General features: G+C 32.4%; 1 protein-coding gene and 1 pseudogene across 3 annotated transcripts in view; one reads left to right on the top strand and one right to left on the bottom strand.

Moving 5' to 3' along the window:
• LOC108751513 (ATP-citrate synthase) overlaps positions 1-18,150 on the bottom strand; it is a 62,379-nt gene extending 44,229 nt beyond the window's left edge. The window contains exon 1 of one of the 3 annotated variants that reach the window (XM_018491738.1): positions 17,916-18,150. The gene's annotated coding sequence lies outside the window, so the exon portion shown is untranslated. Of the gene's footprint in view, positions 1-2,462; positions 2,481-3,661; positions 3,681-17,915 lie in introns of those variants that run through there. The other 2 variants (XM_018491740.1, XM_018491741.1) reach the window with 2 other exon arrangements.
• LOC108751508 lies at positions 9,410-9,789 on the top strand (annotated as a pseudogene).
• Positions 18,151-22,935: the final 4,785 nt, after the last annotated feature.

The following is a 22,935-nucleotide window of genomic DNA, read 5'->3' as shown; positions in this document are numbered from 1 at the left end:
CGATACATTTTTGCATACGCTCGAACCAATTTTCGAAGCATTTTTTCCACTCTAAGGCTGTAACCTCAGAAATCAGTGTACGAAATGTTTCAACAGCTGCTTCAGGCGACTCAAATCGCTTACCACGCATCTTATTTTTAATGTTTGGGAACAAAAAGAAGTCATTAGATGATAAATCAGGTGAATACGGACAATGAGTTATCAATTCGACATTATTACTGGATAAAAAATCAACAGTTTGATGTGCTGTGTGACGGTTGGCTGTTGTCATAATGAAGGATGATGCGACGATTTCGGTTTTACGCAATTCATTTATGACTTCTGGCAAACAAATTGTTGCATACCAATCAGTATTTACAGTCCTTCGATCCTCTAAAGCCACGGTTGTCACATGTCCGGTATAACCGAAGAAACAAGCAATCATTTGCTTGGCAGCACTGCGTGAACGAACAACTTTTATTGGTTTCGGTTCATTTTGAAATACCCAAACAGTGGATTGTTGTTTATTTTCGGTCTCATACGAATAGATCCATGTTTCGTCCCCAGTAACGATGTTGTAGACCAAATTGGACCGACCTCGGTTGAATTTCTTGAACATTTCTTTGCTCCATTTAACACGAGCCTGTTTTTGAGCTTCGGTCAAATTGTGTGGGATCCAACGACTGCAAAGTTTCCGTACGCTCAAGTGATCATGCAAAATCGTATGTATTGCTTTCATGTCAATGCCTATTGTTGTCTATTGTGTTTATGTTTATGTTAACTATAGTCTATTGTATCATATTTTATGTCTATTACTCTGATAAAATTATAAGATATTTGTCAGATTTTCAAATATTTTTTCATATTCATTCCCAACAACAATTAATAAAAGATATCATAATTTCTCATAATAATCCGATAAAAAATTATGAGAAATTTTTCAGATTTTCTAATATTTTCTCAAATTTTTTCCCAATAATTAATAAAAAATATTAAAATTTCTCATAACAATCGTTTTCTCATAAATATTCATAAATATTTATAAAATGCAATAAGAAAATGACTTTTTTATTTGTTATCGTTCATAAAATTTTTCCTTTCAGATGACATATATTTTCATATTATTTTCGCATTATTTTTTCATACAAAGTATCTTATTTTTCATATTTTATCATATACCTGAAAATAATCTTTCTCATAACTTTTTATAATTTTTCTTATAGATAGAAATCCCAAAATGTTTTTAAAAAACGTCATTTAATTATAAATTATGCACTTTCTCATATTCATAAATGTACAATCTGATTGCATTTTATGAGTATTTACGAGGTGTGTACAAAAAGTTCGTGCACTCGGTTCACCAAAAATCCAAATTAAATTATTCTGTAATGGAGATGTGGTCATCTTCAAAATATTATCCCATTGACAGAATACACTTGGTCCAACGCTTCTGCCATTCCTGAAAGCAGTGCTGCATGTCTTCCTTTGTCAGTTCCTTTAAGAGCTTCATCATTTCTCGTTTTATGGTATCAACAGCCACAAAATGTTCACCCCGCATGATATTTTTTACTTTAGGGAATAGGTAAAAGTCACATGGTGCTAGATCAGGTAAATAGGGTAGGTGATCTATGATAGTGATATTATTTTTGGCCAAAAATTCACGTGTAACGAACGCGGTGTGCGAAGGTACATTGTCCTGATGCAAAATCTATGCGTTCTCCGCCCAATTCGAGTCGTGTACGTCGCATATGTTCACACAGACGTTTTAAGACTTCAACATAGAATTTTGCATTAATGTTCTCGACACGTGATGTTGAAGGACGTCCCGCTCGTGCGTCGTCATTGACGCTTTTCCTTCCCTTCTTGAATCGGTTCACCCATTTACACAGTTCTACGCTTCATGGCAGACTCACCATACACCATTTCCAACATTTGAAGAATTTCCTGACCGTTTTTGCCAAGTTTTACGAGAAATTTGATACTGGTTTTTTGCTCGATTAAAATGTCTCGCTTCATTCCGGCAACAACCAAAAGTACGTTAATAAAAACAGACACGAAAAGCAGAGATCATGCTCACTCGACCGTGACCTAACTTTTACTAAGGACACGCTTCCCCCGAGATGTTGCACCACTGTACAAGCTTACAGCGTCACCACGTCGGCAGAATAAAATTCAGTGCACAAATTTTTTGTACACATCTCGTATAAGTATTTATGAGTATGAGAAAACTCATAATCTAAAGAGTTTGCATAATTTTTGAAAAATATATAAATCTTTAACTGCTATTTTTGAATAATTTTTTAACACAAATTATGCAAGAAAATAAATAATAAAATATTGCATTATTGGAAATGTCGAAGACGGTCCGCATACGACCAAACCTCCCGAACACGCTGTAACGTCACATTGCAACAACGAAATCGCAATTATTCAATAAAAAATTAATTTATTTTTAAAATAAACAAAAAAAATGTGTTTTGTACCTTTTTATCTTTGTGTAAAAGCACAATAATTAAAACTCTGGAAAAATTGTTCTTTTATGTGCCTCAAGCTGAAAATGTGAGAAAAAAGTGGTTTAAAAGTGGATATTATATTGATAAATCAGAATTATTTTTATATTCTTGAGACTTTCACAGGTGCTTTCTATATAAAGATTATGCGTTTCGCGGTTTTCTCCATATCCAGATCCATTCTTGGAATGCCAATGTTTCGTGAACTTTGCAGTCCACTTCATCAAGGTGAGGAATAGCCTGATACCAAGTATGGAATGGATATGGACACGGAGAAAACCCGCGAAACGCATAATCTTTATATGGAAGTATTTTTGTTGTAAAAATCATTTCAATGTAAGTATTATATAAAATGTTTTTTACGTTCTTCAATTGTAAAATTCATTAAAATATTAATCATGTTCATGTAAAAATATCCAACATAACCTACAATGTAAGCTAAAACATTAAATGTTAAATGTAAAGATATTTTGGGAATTTGTAAATTTATTACATCTAAAATTATTTTAAAATTATAGTTCATAATTAATAAAAAAACATGATTTTAATATGTAAATACCATTTTAAAATGTTTATAATCTTACATTAATAAAATTTACTAGAATAACTTTTTTAATTTTCCAACATTTTTTTTTGCAAACGTTATGAAATTATTAACTGAATATTTTCCAGTACAAAAGTTAAACATTAACTGATAAATTGATAATGTATAAACTTCTTTTCAATAATGTACGTTTTGACAACTATCTAATTGTTTTGCTTGTCAGATTACTTTACATATAAAATCAGAATGTGCTTTCCAATTGCAATATCCCTAGACACTTTCGTGCACACAGTGACACAAATTGAGTTCCAATTGTCCGTTATCGTCGAGACAACGCTACGCATCTGACTCAGTCGAGGCTGTAAGTTTGTGTTTTCTGATAATTACATGTTACTAACTGCGGCGGCTATAAATGAGGTTTGAAGACGTTGAGTGGTCGACACTTTTACTTTTTTTAATACACACAGGCGGAAAAAGTTATATTTAATCTACTCTATCCGAAACGGATCTCAACCATGCACAGCGTACATATTCCAATTGAATCGTGCACAATGATACACTTTGTGCATTCCTGTGTACGTTTATGTTGAGATGTGTTAAGCAATTGGAAAGCACCCAGATTTGTCACCTAAATTTTCAGTCGTAGATTCAGAATTCATTGTCATCTCATCAGTCGTAAAAAATTTTTTTGAAGTTGTAACATTAGACAAAGGTGATTTTCTCCAATAACATTCAACTTCAGTTGGAGATGCAGACTCATATCATCTATTAATCCATATTAAGGCTATATCATGCTTATATTCTCCTATAATTAAATTCAATTTATTTAGAAAAACTTACATATTTATATTGTTACAAATGTGTATTACTAAATTTTTATCTTGAATTTATTTTTACTTTGTATTTTTGAAGTCACAAATAACAGTGTTCTATAAGGATATTTAAATAACTGTTTATTGAATTATTATACTTTTATGAAATAAAAATTTAGTTGTTTTTTAAACTATTGCTCTAAAATATTTTAACCTTCTGATGCTGCACATTCAAGGCATTCTACGAGTTGAACTATTTCTTTTTCTTCGTCGACAATACCGATTATAATCCGAGTGTAATCTTTTTGTCGAACTCGGTGTTCAGGACAGATTCTTCCTTTTACTGTTTAAATAAAACCTTCCTGTATAACGCTAACATAACTTGTACGTTATACTTCTCTGTAGCGGAGACAGCGTAATTTTTTCTTGATGATCTATGAAAAATATATTAATTATAATATTTATTCATGCTATTTAGAATAAAGTTGAAAAAAATTATTACTCTAATAATAAAAATGTACTAACAAAGTTGTTTTTATTCCTCGAACTTCTGGAGCATTATATCGCTCATCACTAACAATATACTCCCGAACCATAAATAGTTATTTTTGGTAAATTCGTTGAATCGACTTTGTTAAATTCTGGATCCAATTAGTTTGAAATTTAATTTTAATATTCTGAATTTATAAAGAGGTTTTTAAGAAAATAACTTTAAGATTTCGCTTTGGCCTTCCAGCGAACGGTTGCAGACGGTTTACTGCAGCAGTGTGACATCTTGTTAGCCAATCAAAATTATTTTCTCAAATTTCAAATATTATTAAACTTTATTTTAATTATTTAGTACTTACTTATTGCTAAAAATTACAAACTTTATTATACATAAATTCATAATAATGCATATTTCCGTAATAAATTTAAAAAAATGTTTTCAGGTCCCATACAATATAGCATTGGTTATTGCGGAAAGTTTTCAACTTTTCACATTTCCAGAAAGTTTTCAACTTTTCACATTTCATGTGCAACAATTCTGAAATTATTCTGCAATGTCATATAAAATGTTGACATGAAAGATTCTGCAATATGTCATACGAAATGTTTCGACAGAAATGGTTCTAAAATCTATTATATACAATAAATTAAAAAGCATATCCTAAATAGAATTAAAAAATCATAAAATTGACATTAAAATGATTCCAAAATGTTTATCAAAAGTTATTTTTTGATCAATTATGATTCAGTTTAATATTATTTTGATGTTATCGTGATTTATATTGTTCTATTTTAATTACGAAAAACTCTGTATACTTAAATAATGATATTGTGTGAAAACTGCAAGTGTTAGTGATTTTTTTAATAGTATTTATATATAAAAATTATGTATTTCGCGGGTTTTCATCATGTCCAAATCCATTCTTGGAATGCCAACGTTTTGTAAACTTTCCAGTCCACTTCATCAAAGCAAGGAGCAGCCTGATACTGAGCTGTTCCTCTCTAAATTAGTGTGTGTGTGCGCGCGCGCGCGCGTGTGCGTGTGCGTGTGTGTGTTACGTCCGGCGGACTCGCACGACTCTTTCCTTTCGTAGAGATCTGGAATTCGTCGAAACATTAAAATTTTATCTTCCTTCCTTTTTTCTGTACACTAACAACTAAAACAAGGAATCCGGTATCTCCTCGTGAATGTCGCTCCGAGATAAACTAAATCAATAACAAATAAGAAACGGCACGCGGCGTTCAGGGGTAGATGCGGGGTGGCGACGATGCATGGGCGCCTTCTTGGCGCACGAGACGTGCATTTTCTCATAAACCTTGAGATCATAAAATTTTGGAAGATACTTTCCCATACTACAGATTCCTGTCAACATCCTTTTCTCTCCCAAAATCTTGACCACTCCAAGAGCAAAGGAAAATCCTACCAGCTAACGAAACCTATTCCACCAATCTAAATTTGAGTAATCCGGGGCGATTAGTATAAAAATCGCGGTTCCTCACAGCCCTCGATGCAGATTTATCTCCAAATTCTCAAGTTATACTTGTCGTGATTTTCTCAAGCTACACTTGTCGCAGATTTTCCTCCCAGTTTAGAGAAGTCATCGCGATTCTCAAAAAAGTTCCACCCGATAGAGTTAGTGTGTTTATTTGAATCGACGGGATTCAAGTACATTTAAAAATCTACGGCGTTTCTTGATCGGGGGAGTCCAACGAAGCTGAGCCACAACATATTGCACTCTACGCCATCTTCTCCGAATTTTGGGGTCATCCTTCTCCGAGTTTTCGGGTCATCCTACATATCGCCATCTCAGCAGTGAGTTTTCAATTTCATTACATTACATTGAGTGGTCCCTCCCCTTCTTTCCCTCCTTTTTTTTCTTTTGGGAATCTCACTTTAAAGATAAAATTTTTAGTGCGCTCACGCCGTACGTTCACCCCTCGTCGCCGCCTAACGAGAACCAACCGATCGCACCGACTCGCAGTCAGTGCCCGGGTTAACAATGCGATAAATCCGCAAGGTCAACCTATAATTCAATCAACAGTACCGGAACAGATTCCCCCCCGTACAGCTTTCCCTTACAACACTCTCCCCACTCTCCTCGAAATTTCGTACTCCCTTATCTCCAATCCGTCTCCGCTTTCCCCCGCAGATTTCCTCCCGCATCCACCATCACCACCCCCGATTACTCAACTTCTCGTTTCCATTATCACCCTCTCAACCTCATACATCCAACCCAATGGCTACTCTCCCGCTGCCTCCCCCCCCCCCCTTCCTTTCCTTTTTCACGACGCCCAGCAGCTATTAGACTTCCTGACCTATTTTACTCCCTCCAACCAAGACCAGGAAATCGTGAGGATCGCAGGATCCGATGGCCTGTTTTCGGTTCCTATAGCTTCTCTTATCCCCCTCGAGCCTTTCCCCCTCCAATCCCATAATCCTACCCAGTATTAATTCCCCCCCCCCCTCTCGAATTCTCTCTGTCCAAGGTAACATCCGCATCCCGAGCCCCTCACACACGCACACGCACACGCACACGCGCACGCGCACACACACACGCGCGCGCGCGCGCGCTTACACATGTACACATAATTATCAACATTATACATATTATCTTTGTATTTACTTTCTTTTATTTTCACTCAAAATGTATGGTTAATATTGTTTTTCTTATATTATACTATTCATATCATAATCAACCCAGTAGTCTTTGTTCAAATATAACCTCTTCTCGTATTTTTAAGTGCTCGCGCGATTGCACTTCGCCCTCTGCCCGGTCACTTGGATTAAGTTCCATGACCGAAAGTCAGGGCATACGATCATACAGCTGGCGTTAAAGTGCACCCTCTCGGCGCACTGGCCCAGTTTGGGCCCTTTGAAGGTACGTCCGACTCGTGTGTCCGTTTAGGGGAGCACGAGCAGAGGTTTCCACTTCGTCCTCCGTTCGACCCCCGGCTCGTTAGGAGTTTCAGGGCGAAGCGAAGCGCCTCCCGATTTGCGTCGGTCTTTCCCCATGGCTCCTTTGCGGTCCGGAGCCTGGACACGATCAAATCGGTCTAACAATTCCTTGTTACGTTCACCCCCTCAGCTCCGCATGCGCGCGGAGCTTGGATGTAACATATGTATATATGTATGTATATATATATATATACATACATAACGTATATAATTATTAAGTATTTGTGTTTACAAATGTAGTTAATCTCTCTGACTTTGAGGATACGTTATTTACGTGATTTTCAAATCACGCAATGTTGTTGTTTGCCAACCTGTGTTAGGCTGTGATTTTACTACCAATCTAACGCTAGCGTCAATCACGTGACCTCTTTGTTGATGCTAGCGTCAAAAGAAAAGCTAAATTTGTTCAACTTTTGACGTCAAGAAAAAATGGGGCGTAGCCGCGAACATATACGAGTAATAAGCACTACTTTCCACATAACAAATTTCCTAACCTCAGTAGTTGTCAACTTTTAAGTTCAATATCTCGTTTCCCAGGGCAGTCCCGGACTTTTTTCTGCCAGATTCTTTCGTTTTACGCAAAAACGTGTCAAATGAGTAATTTCATCGAAATCGCAAGTGAGGAAGTTTTTCTGGAGAATTAGCGTAGATATAATTTATTGAACGATGAAATTACAATTTATAATTATATACACTTTACCACATTTAACCTAAACTTAACCTAAATCTAATATAAACCTCGATCGGGTAATTATCCAGTTTACTCCTCGCACCTCAAAAATCAATGAAATTAGACTTATTAGCAGAGACTCAGATCGAACCGAAATCGGAACCGAAAACCGTTTTGGAACCCTTCTTTTAGTGAACTGAAACCGTACCCAAATTGTATAGTTTATAATACTAAAATCGCAACCTAACTGTAAAATTTTATGGTTTTTTCCGGTTCTTTTATCAGTTCATAATTTTTAATCTTTATCTTTGTTCTGCCCGTTCCTTCGTCCAAATCACCAATGTTCAATCCAGTATTACCAGTATCGTCAGCTCTTTTAATAACCAGAATGTAAATATCTTCAACATCTCATATGATATAAGAAATCGCGGGATATGTCTCTCGCGAGACATATGTAAACTTTTTTTAAGATACTAGCATTTTTTTATTTAGATTTTCCTCACCAACATGTTGCAAGAATTTATTCTAAGTCATGAAATTTAAGAATACATATGTAGACTTTATATAATAAGTGAAATCTATCCATAAGTGAGATCTATCTATAAGAAGAAAAATAAGAAAGGACTGAAAGAAATATGCCTAAACTAATATTTACGTAATTTTATTCAGAGTCACGTGATCAATTGATACCTCTTTTCGACTAGGCTCTTGAGATTGAACACTCTTTCCCTCCCTCCCTCCTTCTCTCTCTCCCTGTTCCCCCTTCTTCCTCTCTCCCTCCCTCTCTCCCTCTCCCTCCCGTATTTAATGTAAATTAAAAATGTAAATTTAGGAAATAAAACTAACGAAAATATCATTATATCTATACACATTTAATGTAATGTAAATCTAGTATTTTTTCTTTTTACGCAACCAACATTCGCGTTGTATGAAATCCACAAATATTTTTGCACTAAAATGAGATAGATATATATTTGGCCAGAGAGAAACCTGAGAGAGAACATATCGGCCCACAATTTGTAACCGCAAAATGCTGCCGCGCACTGCTGCTCTCTGACAAAGTGAATGTAAACTATTGGATTGTTCGGAAAGTAATTTTGTTTTTTCCCAACAGAGGACTTAATTATATTTTTTCACAACCAACTTCACACTTAAGCCGCATAATTATTATATATTTTGACAGCTGATATAGCAAGGCTTGCTTGTGAAAAAAGTTCGATTGATTCTACGCAGTAGTTTTTGGTTAGTGCCCTATCAAATATGGAAAGTGAAAAGCAGCATTTTCGGCATATTTTACTTTTTTACTATCGAAAAGGTAAAAATGCTGTTCAAACAAGAAAAAAATTATCCGATGTGTATGGAGAAGATGTATTGACAGAACGCCAGTGTCAAAACTGGTTTGCAAAATTTCGATCCGGCAATTTTGAAGATGCACCACGTTCTGGAAGGCCAGTTGAAGTTGATGAAGACACAATAAAGGCATTAATTGATGCAAACCGGCGAATAACAAATCGTGAGATCGCTGAGAGATTAAATTTATCGAATTCGACCGTTCATGATCATTTTAAACGCCTAGGTTTAATCTCAAAGCTCGACATATGGGTTCCTCATGTTCTTTCGGAAAGAAATTTGTGCCGTCGCATGGTGATTTGCTTCTCAAACGTCAAGAAAATGATCCATTTTTGAAGCGCATCATCACTGGGGACGAGAAATGGGTTGTTTACAACAATGTTAAACGCAAGATATCATGGAATAAAAAAGATGAACCGGCTCAAAGCACTTCGAAAGCCGATATTTATCAAAAAAAGATGATGCTATCTGTTTGGTAGGATTTCAAAGGAATCGTTTTTTTTTTTGAGCTTCTACCGGACAACACAACGATCAATTCTGAAGTGTACTGTCATCAGCTGGACAAATTGAATGATTCACTTAAACAGAAAAGGCCAGAATTGATCAATAGAAAAGGTGTAGTGTTCCACCAAGATAATGCGAGACCTCATACAAGTTTGGTAACTCCAAAAGTTTTTACAGCTTGGATGGGATATACCGCCACACCCACCATATTCTCCAGATCTGGCATCTTCTGATTATTATTTGTTCCGGTCTCTACAAAATTTTTTAGACGGTAAAACCTTTACTTCAAATGAGAAAGTCAAAAATCACCTGGATCAGTTTTTTGCCAGCAAAGAACAAAAATTTTATGAGCGTGGAATCATGCTACTGCCAGAAAGATGGCAAAAGGTATTGGACCAGAATGAACAATATATAATTCAATAAAATATTCACTATAAGAAAATCGTCATTTTCATAAAAAAAACGAAATTACTTTCCGAACAACCTAATATATAGCAACGTCCACTTTTCTTAGAGTACATTGTCCACTTTTCAAGGCTGGAGATAATAAATCGATATTTGATTCATATAATCCTGCTACATGTAACACGATTATATGAATCAAATATTGATTTATTATCTCCAGCCTTGAAAAGTGGACAATGTACCCTAAGAAAAATGGACGTTGCTATATAGTTTACATCCACTTTGTCAGAGGGCAGTAGTGCGCGGCAGCATTTTGCGGTTACAAGTTTTGAGCCATCATATCCTCTCTCAGATTTCTCTCTGATTTGGTCTTGAAAAGAGAAAAAGCGAAGATGTCGAGTGCAAAAAGTGCAAGCAACATAAACAGACCTCATATATTTAATTTGAACGAGATAACAAAGAAGTGGATTCCTTATATACATGATGAGAATGTTGAGATTTAGTCAAATATTTCATAATCGGATAATTAAGTAATAAGGTTACTATGTTGAACAATAACAATGAACATTTGCTGGATACATGTATATGACTTTGTCGTCGATCGATTTCCGGATTTGTTTCAATAATGTCTTTCGAAGAAATATTTAAAATTTCTACCACGTCAGTCATAACAGACTGTTATTTTTGCAATATATTATTTTTATTTTCTAAAATAATATCCTCAGTCTTGTTGAAGACGCTAAAAATATTAATATTTGAAATAGGACCGCTTACATAAATAAATTAATTAAATACGTCTATTACTGTTAAAGTTAAATATAATATTTAGGGTAATCAATATTTTTATATAAATTTATCTCAGAATTTTGATTATACGTCGATTATGTTTGAACTTGCAACAATTTGAGATAATAGTAATCCTCCCTAGATTAAATTAAAATTTGTAAAAAACTTATTGCAAAAAATATTTTTATCTGTAAGAACGCTAGTCTCTGAGGATAACTGAGCTAGATGATATACGTAAAATCCGAATTCAATTCCCTGCCTAGGTAATATTTTTCGCAATAAATTCTTTAATATAATTTTGGGGCATCTCAAATTGAGTTACGAATTCAAAAGTAATTAGCGCCCAATCATAGTTCTGAGATAATTGCATTTAAAATACATATTGATGTATTACTCTAAATATCTAACTTTGACTGTAATTGGCAGTCTCGTATTTAATCGATAAATTCAATCAATATTATTATATACCAATCCAACATAACTTACACATTTAGTAACGCGGTGTAATTACCATTAAAAAATCCATATATCAATCAATTACTTAATAATTGCTCGATTACTGATGTAATATTCATCCATCTCAACATTCACATCATGCATATAAAGAAGCCACTTCTTCATGAAAGAAAACTATCTCATTCGAATTAAATAATTTTATATGATTTAAATAAGAAAGAATACTTTTAAAAATATGCAAACGTATAAAAACGTTAATAGAAGAAAGTAATTTAAAGTACCTTTGACAAATAATGTATGTTGGATTCGATATCTTCATATATAATAAAAACACAAATTATTTTCCATATAATTTTTGTTATTACAATAGAAAATTTGTTTTCAAAGCAGAGAATTTGTTTTTAAAGCAAATAAATATTTAATCAAAACAAATTCTTTGCTGTAAAAACAAAAATTATATAGAAAATAATTTATATTCTTGAAGCAAAAAATGTGTTTTAAAGTAGAGAATTTATGTAATTGAAGCAGAAAATACTTATTGTAGTCTCACTTACACATCCCATTATGCCATCGATGTGACAGATTTCCTAACCTAAGTAGTCGTCGACTTTAACGATAATACGGTCCACGGAGCAAAGCGACACTTTTTTTTGTCAGAAATTCATTCATTTCATGAAAAAACACATTGAATGATCCCAATTTTATCAACATCGGAGGAGAGGAGGCTTAACTCAACAATTATTTATTATTATCGAGATATTGTACTTAGACCGATCCTGCTGCGCTGTTTTAAACCGACCCAGACACTATCGTAGTACAGATCGTAGCGCTTGCTGATCATATACTCGTATATCACTAACGCTCCTTGCGTAAAAAATGTCAAAAGGACAGAAAGAATGCACGAAATATAGTCGATCATGATGTAAGAAGATAAGGTGTACCATTCCCGAGCGCAGTAGAAGAATGAATTAGAGACCAAAATTTGTTTGACTATTCCAATATACGCCAGTGCTATTATACGCAGAAAAGTGCATAGAGGTCAAAATTTGATTGGTTATTTCCAGTATTGCTATTGCCATTATGCGCAATAGTACACCTTGTATTCTTACATTATATAGCCGACGACAATGACGGCCTATCTGAATCTGAAAAGTTACAGATCCGGACTTTGCATCGCAATATCTTCGCCTATCCGATAATCTCGATCTGGCGCAACTCAAATCCGGCTCGCGTAAAGGAGCACAACAGTGTCTCACGCCATATCTTCGCGCCGAGACATTACGTGTTTTCAGATTCGTCGCGATAAAATTAAGTCTAATTCCAAGAACTCGACGTTATTTGTTTATGCGAACTATTACAATATTAAAATTATATCACCTTTTAATTTTTTTAGCATAACTTTTGTTAAAGTGAATCGAAGCGCTCAAATTTATACAGTAGACATTTGATGGCAGGTGTACCTTGTACGTGAAGTATGAGATTTGGCAATGTATACCATGATTTTTTAAGTTTTTACTAATTTTTCCAGATCGCATTATAGTATTTTCTTTATTTTTTATGATACTTTTTATGATAGTTTTTACTGTCATGTAATTTTAGTAATTAGACTTAGTGTTTTACATTATGACAAATACTTGATGCCCATAGAGGATCTACAACAGAAAGTCCTCATAAGAACCACAAACAAGGATGGATGTACATAAGATGCAATTTCACATCTCCAAATCAACAGATCAAGTTTCTTAAGATTAAAAGGTTTAACGAAACTATGTTAAAAAGAAGAGTGGGCCAACCACATTACACTACTTTTCTCATTGATCGCAACATCCTTCGCATATCTTGCAGCAACCCACATCATACGACGCCGGACAATGCTGAGGAAATATCGACTTCTGAACAATCTGATCCGTCCGTACAAATCATACGCCGTCGCTTATAGGACGGAAAAATGTGTGAACGATGACCCGTGAAGAAACCATTAATTTCCGCAAAGAATTGGAAAGTGTGAGTAGTGTGAACCAAGGCACACTTCGCACTAGACAACAATGGCCTAATGTCTTATATATTTTGATTTTTGTGTGATATAATTTCGACCGGTATTGTACATATCTGTGTACCACAATTTCGTACGTACAGATTGCAAAACTTTATCAAGCAAATGTTACGATATTGATAGCTCTAACGCCATATTAAACTAAGAAATGGTAAAGATCTCAATTTAAACTCTCATTTAAACTAGGAATTTTGATTTAAGTAGAATCTTTAAGGCTAATTCCGAGGAAGAATGGCACGCTCTCTCGTGCTTCGCGCCCAATATTCAGTATTGAGAGTTAAGAGCCAGTGAAATTTGTCAAATTATTTGATATATGGCCGACTCTAAATATTTTGTGGGATTGTGATTATCGGCGAAAACTGTATAGAATCACGAACACACGATAAAGTACTACACTCGTGAGAGTGGTCGCAAATTGCAATTAATGCGTCCGTGATCGTAATTCTTTGAAGTTTTCTCCGATAATCACAATCCTATTTTTAGAGTCGGCAATATCAAATAATCTGAAATTCCACTAGCTCTTAACTCTCAATACCGAATATTGGGCGCCAGGCACGAGAGAGCGTGCCATTTTTTTCGGAATTAGTTAAAAGATTCTACTTAAATTATAAAGATCTCTACAGGATCACTAACGCGGACGCTCTAATAACTGAACTGCTCAGTCACAATATTAATAGAGAGGGTAGTTAGTGACCAGAAACGGAGAATATCTTTAAGAACGCACCGAATTCAGAAAGTATCCGGTATTATCAGGCACTTTTTTACTATCCAACTGGAGTTAGTTGGATATCATTACAATAGTATCCGGGAATATATCCAGTTAAAATTGGATATCATTAAATTGTTGTCTTTTGTTATGCAAATGTTTTAGAAACAGTATGCGTATTCATGACGCTATAATATCTTATACATTACTGTAAAATTACAATCTTTTTCTCTATAGATCTTTTTTTTTTACGAGACACTTTCTCAGAATCCGATCGGATATCCGACTCGAAAAAATTGCCTTTTCGGATATCCGATATCCGATAATTTTACGTTTTATATTAGGTGGATCCCTAATTTTTAAACAATTTTTTTTTTATTCTCCACATAAACTCCACAGACACATATTAATACGTATACTTTAATTCTGGAAAATGATTTTCAAATTTATAAACAGAAAAAAGTAATTATTATACAAAAATTATTGTGTTTAGTCAGTAATACAAACAACTTTAGGATCACAGTTGTGTAATCTGTATTTATGAAACAATAGTCCATAGACTAGTAATTTGCATGAAGAAATAACATGAAGTTTTTAAAATTAGACTTAAACCTCTAATTAAAACATTATTGTTATATGAAAATTTATGCATATGTGTATGTGAGATATTGACGTATGTAGTGACGTGTCAATGACACGTAAATCGTTTTTGTGTGTAAGTGCTATTTACAATATGAATAATCATCTTTAGGATCCCTTTAATACTTTTATATGTAAAATAATTAGAGGATATCATATTACATAAAAAAAATTATATGTGAATAAAAATTATATTTTATTTAAAAAAAAAAGTCACCTTAAAAATTTGGAGATCCGTCCACCTAGAAAAAAATTTGTGAAAATCAAAAGATGTCCACCTCGAAACGAGATAAGTTCCACTTGAAACATTTTTTGGAATAATGATAATTTGGGAGATAATTCCTAAACTTTAAATGGGACACCCTGTATACTATTACTTATATAATTACATGTAAACAAGTACACTTTTTTCTTGTTCTTTCTATCAGTAAAGATAAAGATTAATGTTATGATAAATAAGTCTACTCAATGAATAAAAAATTATTATGATTGCCATTATGATTGACATTATTTTTATTACTATTAATTGAAATATTTTTCCAATAAATAATTATACCTTGACATTATTTCCACCCAAATAAAACGTTGTTTAGACCTAACTGATAACGTTAGTATTCATAATTAACTGTTTGTGCAATTCTCTATAAAATTAAGTTATATTACAACTCTTTATTTCAAAAATTGAAATTGTCCTTGCATACAAAGCAATTTTCCAATGTTATCTATAAACAATAACAAATACGCCACGAAATTAAAACAACAAACGTGTATATCGATTTTTAAACGCATTGCATTTTTGTTGTTTCTTGCTTGCGTAATTGAAAATATGGGATGTATATGCGCACTCTGATATTACGTAAAAGATTAGCATTTTAAATATCACAAGAAAGAACGACAAGTAGAAGTTTTCTAAACTTAAAAAGTCTTAGTAGCCTGAAAGCATATATACTTATATGTGTACCTACTACCATATATATTTGTGTATATTGCATATGCAGGCGAGTGTACACACAAATATATATATGTAATAAATATATCAATATTTTTCTACGGAACTGTTCAAAAATGTTTACATACATTTTAATTATAAAGAATAATTTTAGTCCTTGGAAAAAGATTTTTATTTAAGCTTTAACCTTTAGACTATTGGGAAAGCCATTTTTGTAACTCTTGAGAGTTTGGATTAAAATACCACCATTTTTTGTGGTATTTTAAATATTAATTATATTAAATGTACGAGGCATTCCAATGTCAAACCACATCTTTAAAACATCGTCATTTTTAATTTTTTTTTCAATTTACTGACATATTTTACAGACAAAAATATGAGACATGTGTTTCGCGAAAAAAATTTCAGATTTTTTTTTGTAAAATTATTCACGCTTGTGAATAAGTGAAGTTAAAGAAATTCATTAAAAACGTCGCTCATGCGAAATTCAAATTATTATATCATTGAAACAATTAGTCTTATAAAAAAAATGCAAGAAACCAATTTTAAAGATCTTAAATTGTTCTATGGATATTTTTAATTTATCATTTTCATAAATAAATCATTTTCCGTTTGTTTACAAATTTTATTAACATTTTTCATCATAAACTTACCAATTTAAAAATTTTGTAAAAATATCATATTTCCATTTCAATTATAAAGTAACTCTGAAAATTTCAAAATGGAACTTGAATAGAATATACAGTTTAGCTAAAAGAAAGTTCTCTGCATGAGTCTATACCTTTATATTCATTTATGTCATCAATATTACGTTTAAGACTCAAGATAAATCTACTCAAAATTGAAATCAGCGATACCAAAAACCCTCAAATACACTATTTTTGAGAAAATAAAAAATTTTTGATGTCCCCTGCCGGAAAAGCCACTTTTGTGGCTCTGCACAAATCTCGATACTTTACGCTATGTGTATGTTACTTACATAGGAAAATTTTCTATATAAAATTTTGAATGTCATGCATAACTATACATAGATACTTACATCAATTAAACAAGCAAAGAAGAAATGATATTCAAAATCCTCAAAAAATAAAATAATTTATTAAACTACAGATCTGTTTTCTGTGGCTGAACTAGTATATATTTTTGGAACTTAAAGTATATGTTTAATATTTGTCGAAAATTAGAGTTCTAGTACAGTCTAGTGCAGGAACAGAAAACAGACCACAAATATAAATTATATTTTTGATCATAAAAATGATTATAAAAAAATAATTAAATCAGATATTAAATATGTCTCATTTTGATTAGTAAAATTATAACTACTACAATGTAATATTATCATATACTAAAGACAGGAAATGAAAGTAACTTGTTACGTGTAACAAAGTTACAGTTACAAGTTACTTTTTTTGTAATTCTACTGGTAACTGCGTTACTTTTTTTTATAACTATAACGTAGTTATATTTTTTTTTATAATAACAAATTTTACAATTATTTTTATTGTTACTTTGCACACGGTTCGATTTAACACAAGCCACTCATAGCACTTGAGACTAGAAAGCCTTTAGGCACCTGTCCGTATTTAGTGGTCGTCGATTTTTAAAAAGTAACGAAAAAGCAATGAAAAGTTACTTTCTAAGTAATGGTAACTGTAATCAGTTACTTTTAAAAATCGATGACTAGAAACAGTAACTCGTTACTTTTTCTACTCGATAACGAATAACAATAATTTGTTACTTTTAAAAAATAACTTTCCCTGATTAAAGGAATATTTTCTTTTGTCAAAAGAATGTTTTTTTTTAAATATTTTTTCGTTTATTTTTTTTTTTTTAAATATAACGCATGTTTTAAATTTATACAAAGAGCATATTTTTCAATAGTTTCTCACTATTGTTGTTCACTTTTGTCACATCTATCGTACTTTCGAAGAAAGAAATTATATTACAGTGAACGATCTGTGAAAATTTTAGACGCGGTGAAAGGTTAGTCGAAATTCATTGCACAGAATATAAAAGAGGTTAGGATCCTAAGAAAGTCGTGTACTATCAATTTAGATTACTATTTCTATCGAATAATTAATTGTTTCAATGATGACTTTTTACTTACGAGTCACAAACAACGCAGCTAACTTCTTGAACAGTAAATGTTTGATAGATCTTAAACAATTCCAAGAGTGACACAACATACATCATCCGCTGACACTGCCATAAAGATTGCTTGAGAATCTTGAGATTGCTCTTGATGTGGCTTGATGTGTGAGAATATTGCCACAATACCAGAACAAAATATAAAGGAGATGGTTCGACCTTCCACGATTAATAAAAGCAGGTTAAAGCGACGTTACAACTTTTTTATTTCAAGAGCGGAGGCACTTATCATAAAGTGATGGGAAGTACAATAATAAATAATAAATTTTAATCTTATTTGAATCACATATGTTTAAAAATGTCAGATTTAATGTTCTCAAGTTGGCTACGGCCGCCATTGTATCGTAACTGTGACGATCGTGACGTCATGAGAAACGTCACATCGTACGATCTTATATGTGAATAACGTGGAGCCGTTTAAACCTTCCTCTTTCCCCCTCTCCAGCAACTACATTCTGTTGTCTTGGACAACAGGAGTGGTTATGGAGTCTCCGTCAAAGAAAAATTTCTTTATACTAAAATTACGATTAAAATATTGAGAAAAAGTATACAGTAAATATGATGCTACAAATGCTTTAAGACATCTTTTGATTGGTTAATTAGTATAATTCTTTCTTCTGATTGGTTCATCACACGTTTTAAGTTTATTTGTAGAGAGACTTTGACCATAGTCGAAATAGCAATGTAATTACATTCGTGATCAGGAAAGTCATCTGAAGACTTGTATATAGCGTTTTTGTTGGAAAAAAGAGATAAAATATAAATTTGTTATGATATTTCACCCAATCTGCACAATAATAAGTAACTGAGATACAGATAATTTTATTTATTATAACGTTTCAGAGCTAAATTGCAAAATCCAATTGTGTATATATGCCTCCGTAACTTCATAAAAAGATAAGCTGAAAAAATCTAATATATAAGGCAAGATTGAATAAGTTAATGTTTTTTTTTAACTAAATAAAAGTTAAAGTTCAATTCATACATTTAATTTAATTAAGCTAAAAGTTGCATAAAAAACTAATACCGTTAAAATTATGTTGACATAGAATTAATTTAAATTAAATAAAAAGTTAATTTTGAAAATATTTTTACTAAATCAAAATATCTTAATTTTTTTTAATTATTTAAAATATTAAAATAGTTACAATATAGATTTTACGAGATAAATTAAATATTTTATTAAATTGTATGAAATAACAAAAATGTTTCTTATACAATAAAAAACAGTATTTTTATATAGGTATTTCCATATTTTAATATTTATATTATAAAAGAAAAATAAAATATAATTAATTTAAAAAAATAAAAATGTAAGTAATCTTGTACTCCTCTTTCTGTTGGCCATGCCAGCACGTTCTTTGAAAATTACGTAAATAAAAAATTTTTATTCTTTTTTTATTGCTTATTAGATGTAAAAGAGAGATAGCATGATGAAAGAGCACTGATAATGCTCCCTGAATATAAACCCATCTCACGTTCATCTTTAAGCACTACGAATGTCACGCCCATTAGGGTATATTCACACAAACTTGCATAGCCGTATAAACGTATGCATAAAGAAAATTGTCTAATCGCATTTTACATGCATTTTTATAAAAGAAATGCGATTGAATAATTTTCTTTATGCATACGTTTATGCGGCTATGCAAGTTGTGTGGACATAGCCTTACACAATTGATCAAAGTGCTTTCTCATACTCACGTTCGACGCTCATTTTTAACGTCAAAACAAATCATGTGATAAAAATTCACGAATATCAAGCGTTAACATTAATTGCGCAACCTATTTTAACGTTAAAAATAAGCATCCAGTGTCAACACAAAAAAACATCTTTATTGATACTAAATATCTTTTTTTATACTAATTTGTTTAAAATTTTATAGAAAATAATATTAGCACTTAGAGGAATACTTAAAAAAAAAACTTTAATTTAAATAGAAAAAAAATTAATAAATTAAAATTTAAAAGTATTAAATTAAATTAAAAATTAAATCATTTAAAATTAAATAAATTAATTTAAAAGTGACTGACTTTAATTTTTTACTTAATTTATAATTTATTAGGGAGTTTTTGCAATACCGTTTATCCAGATACGATGAACGTTAAGGTCAGGTTGTTTTCTTATAACAAAAATTAATTAAAAAAAGGATGACGTGACTTTAGCGTTCACCATATTCACGTTATTGCAAAAACTTTCTATTTATTAGTTACTACCCAACACTACTTCTAGGAGATAAAAGTTCCTATAGGGTGGGCCATCTATTGGTACGTTTTTAATTGGTACGATTTCGTTCATGTGGCTCCCTCTACTGGCCTTACAGTATGCCATTCGGTCACCCCAATTATTCAAAAACGTACCAATAGATGGCCCACCCTTTACTTACTCTAATGAGTACATTTGAGTGAGGAGGAGCACCTTTATTGAGAGCTATGACCTAGTTTACATCGTGCGCTTGATATGGATAGAGAAAAACTTGAGAGAGGACATGACGGCCCAAAACCTGTAACCGCAAAATGCTGCCACGCACTACTGCCCTCTGACAAAGTGGATGTAAACTATATAGCAACGTCCATTTTTCTTAGAGTACATCATCCACTTTTTAAGGCTGGAGATGATAAATTGATATTTGGTTCATATTGTAAGAAATTTACTAGATATGGACACAACAGAAATACCAACAGCATCAAGGCCACAGTATATACAGTAGCGCAACTCTCTGTTGGCACCTTTGATGTTAGTGTTGACCAAAATGGAGTGCGCATGCGCATGCATGAAATATGTAAGTAAGTTACCTAGCGCCCTAAACTTCTTTCTCTTTTCATTCTTTTTTACTCTGTCAAAATTCCTCGCAAAACTCACTAGATTTTATCGTATCGCAATCCAACGAATTCGTTGAAGTGACTAAGTGCTATTGTAGGAATATATTGGAGCATGCGACGCGAATAAACCTAATATTGCGATGAAATAATTTAAACTTTATGAAAATTAATAAAAATAAATTGTAAATATATTCAAAAATAAAAAAAAATATAAAAAATTAGGAAAAATATTAACTTAAAAATGTATTTGTATAAAGAAATATTATGTAATTATATATCTATAAAAATGTTATGAGAAAGCTGATATAAAAGAAATTTATACATATATGTCTAAAAAATAAGTTTAAAATATAATAAATAAAAAGAAATCTTTTTGCTCGATTTTCTATGTTACTTTTTGTTCACTTTTTCACAAAAATTAGACCAATTTTTCGAGATTTTTCACACATTTCACCAAATGGACAATACACGTAATACTTCCCTCTAAATTTCTACTCCTGAACCATATATACTTGAAAAACAAATGTTTAAGTGGAACATTGAAACGCTTATTTAAATAGAGAGAGAAAGAGTGAGAACAATAAAAAAAGGAAGAAAAGAGACTGGGGGGGGGGCAACTTACTTATTTCACGCATGTGCGCTCCATTTTGGTCAACATAAAATCAGGAGAGTTGCGCTACTATATATACTGTGTCAGGGCTGTATGGTTTAGTGGCAAGTTCTACCAATTCAGTCTACCAATTCAGAGGAGAGAGACCTGGGATCGAGACGAGGAGTATCTTGATATTTTTCTCTGTTGTCGTCAATTGTTTACAATATAATCGTGCTACATGACACGGGTACTAACTAGTAACTTTCTATTGAATGTCCCAGAAAATGGATTGAAATGAATTGAAATGGATTCAGATTTTCAGAAATATTGATTCACGAATGTTAAAATGAATGATATTCAATCCTGAATGCATTTTTATTGATTTATAAAAATTGCATGGAGCATATCTCTATGCCTTTTAATCTAAAAATAATATTAACTTTTTCTGTGCATTGTGAATACTGTTCAATTCAAAATTTTGAATAGGAAATGCAGTTTTTTAATCCAACTGAATCTAATTGAATCCAATTAAATCCAAAAAAGTATTGGCTATTTAAAATATGCATTTGGATAGAAAAAAATTTTAATTCATTTTAATCCATTCACGTTTGCTGGAGGAGAGTAGATAGAATCCTTTCATCTGGTTGTGTGTCAGAGACCGTTGTTTTGTTTTCATATTTATTGATGGTTTTAATTATGTTCTTTTTGTTATGTCCGTTTTTCTGTAAAACTAGTTTTAAGTGGTTAAGTGGGTGATGGTGCGACTCGGCATGTAGGTATCTATCTGTGTATATTGGTTTTCTGTACACTTGATGGCCTAAGGTACCATCAGCTTTCTTAAAGACAAGAACATCTAGGAAGGAGAGATTTTCCATTTTCCTCTATATCTATAGTAAAGTGGATTGAATGTTGATTGTTGAGGAAAATAAGGAATTTACGGAGTTTGACTCTGCCGTGTCTCCATATCACGAATGTGTCGTCTACACAATTGAACCAAACTTCTGATTTTTTGGTTTGTTTTTCTGAGAGCCTCTTTCTCAAAATGCTTCATAAAAATGTCCGATTACGGGAGAAATAGGAAAGCCCATTGCCGCTTCTGAAGCTTGTTCATAAAATTGGTTGTTATAGGAGAAATAAGTGGTTGTTAAGCAGTGCTCTATTAGCGGGATGAGGTCGGAGGCGAATTAAGCTATGTTTTTTTGTTTCTTTTTTATTAGAAGTAAAATGAATAATCGATGTGAACACTCGCAAACCAAGTCAAATATTATATAGCCTGAATATTACGCTGATCACGGCGCGCGAAATCGGCCAAGCGAGATTAAATTATTCAATATTGTCTCATAGTAATGTAAATTGTTTATATTTTATTATATCTGTTAAATGATGATATTTTTATTATATCTATATAATTTTGTGCACTAGTTTAGCTGATTATAATTGAAATAGAGAATGAATAACACATTTACCAATTGAAGAAGTGATGTAGCGGATAACGTAGAAGATTCATAATCCAGAGGTCCCAGGTTCGAATCCGACTGCGTTTTTTAATACCAATTCGAAGTAA

This window comes from Trachymyrmex septentrionalis, unplaced genomic scaffold (genome assembly GCF_001594115.1).
Source record: "Trachymyrmex septentrionalis isolate Tsep2-gDNA-1 unplaced genomic scaffold, Tsep1.0 scaffold48, whole genome shotgun sequence".
Classification (NCBI taxonomy): domain Eukaryota; kingdom Metazoa; phylum Arthropoda; class Insecta; order Hymenoptera; family Formicidae; genus Trachymyrmex; species Trachymyrmex septentrionalis.
Note: the sequence above shows the minus strand (reverse complement) of the source record. Positions and strands in the feature narration are given on the sequence as shown.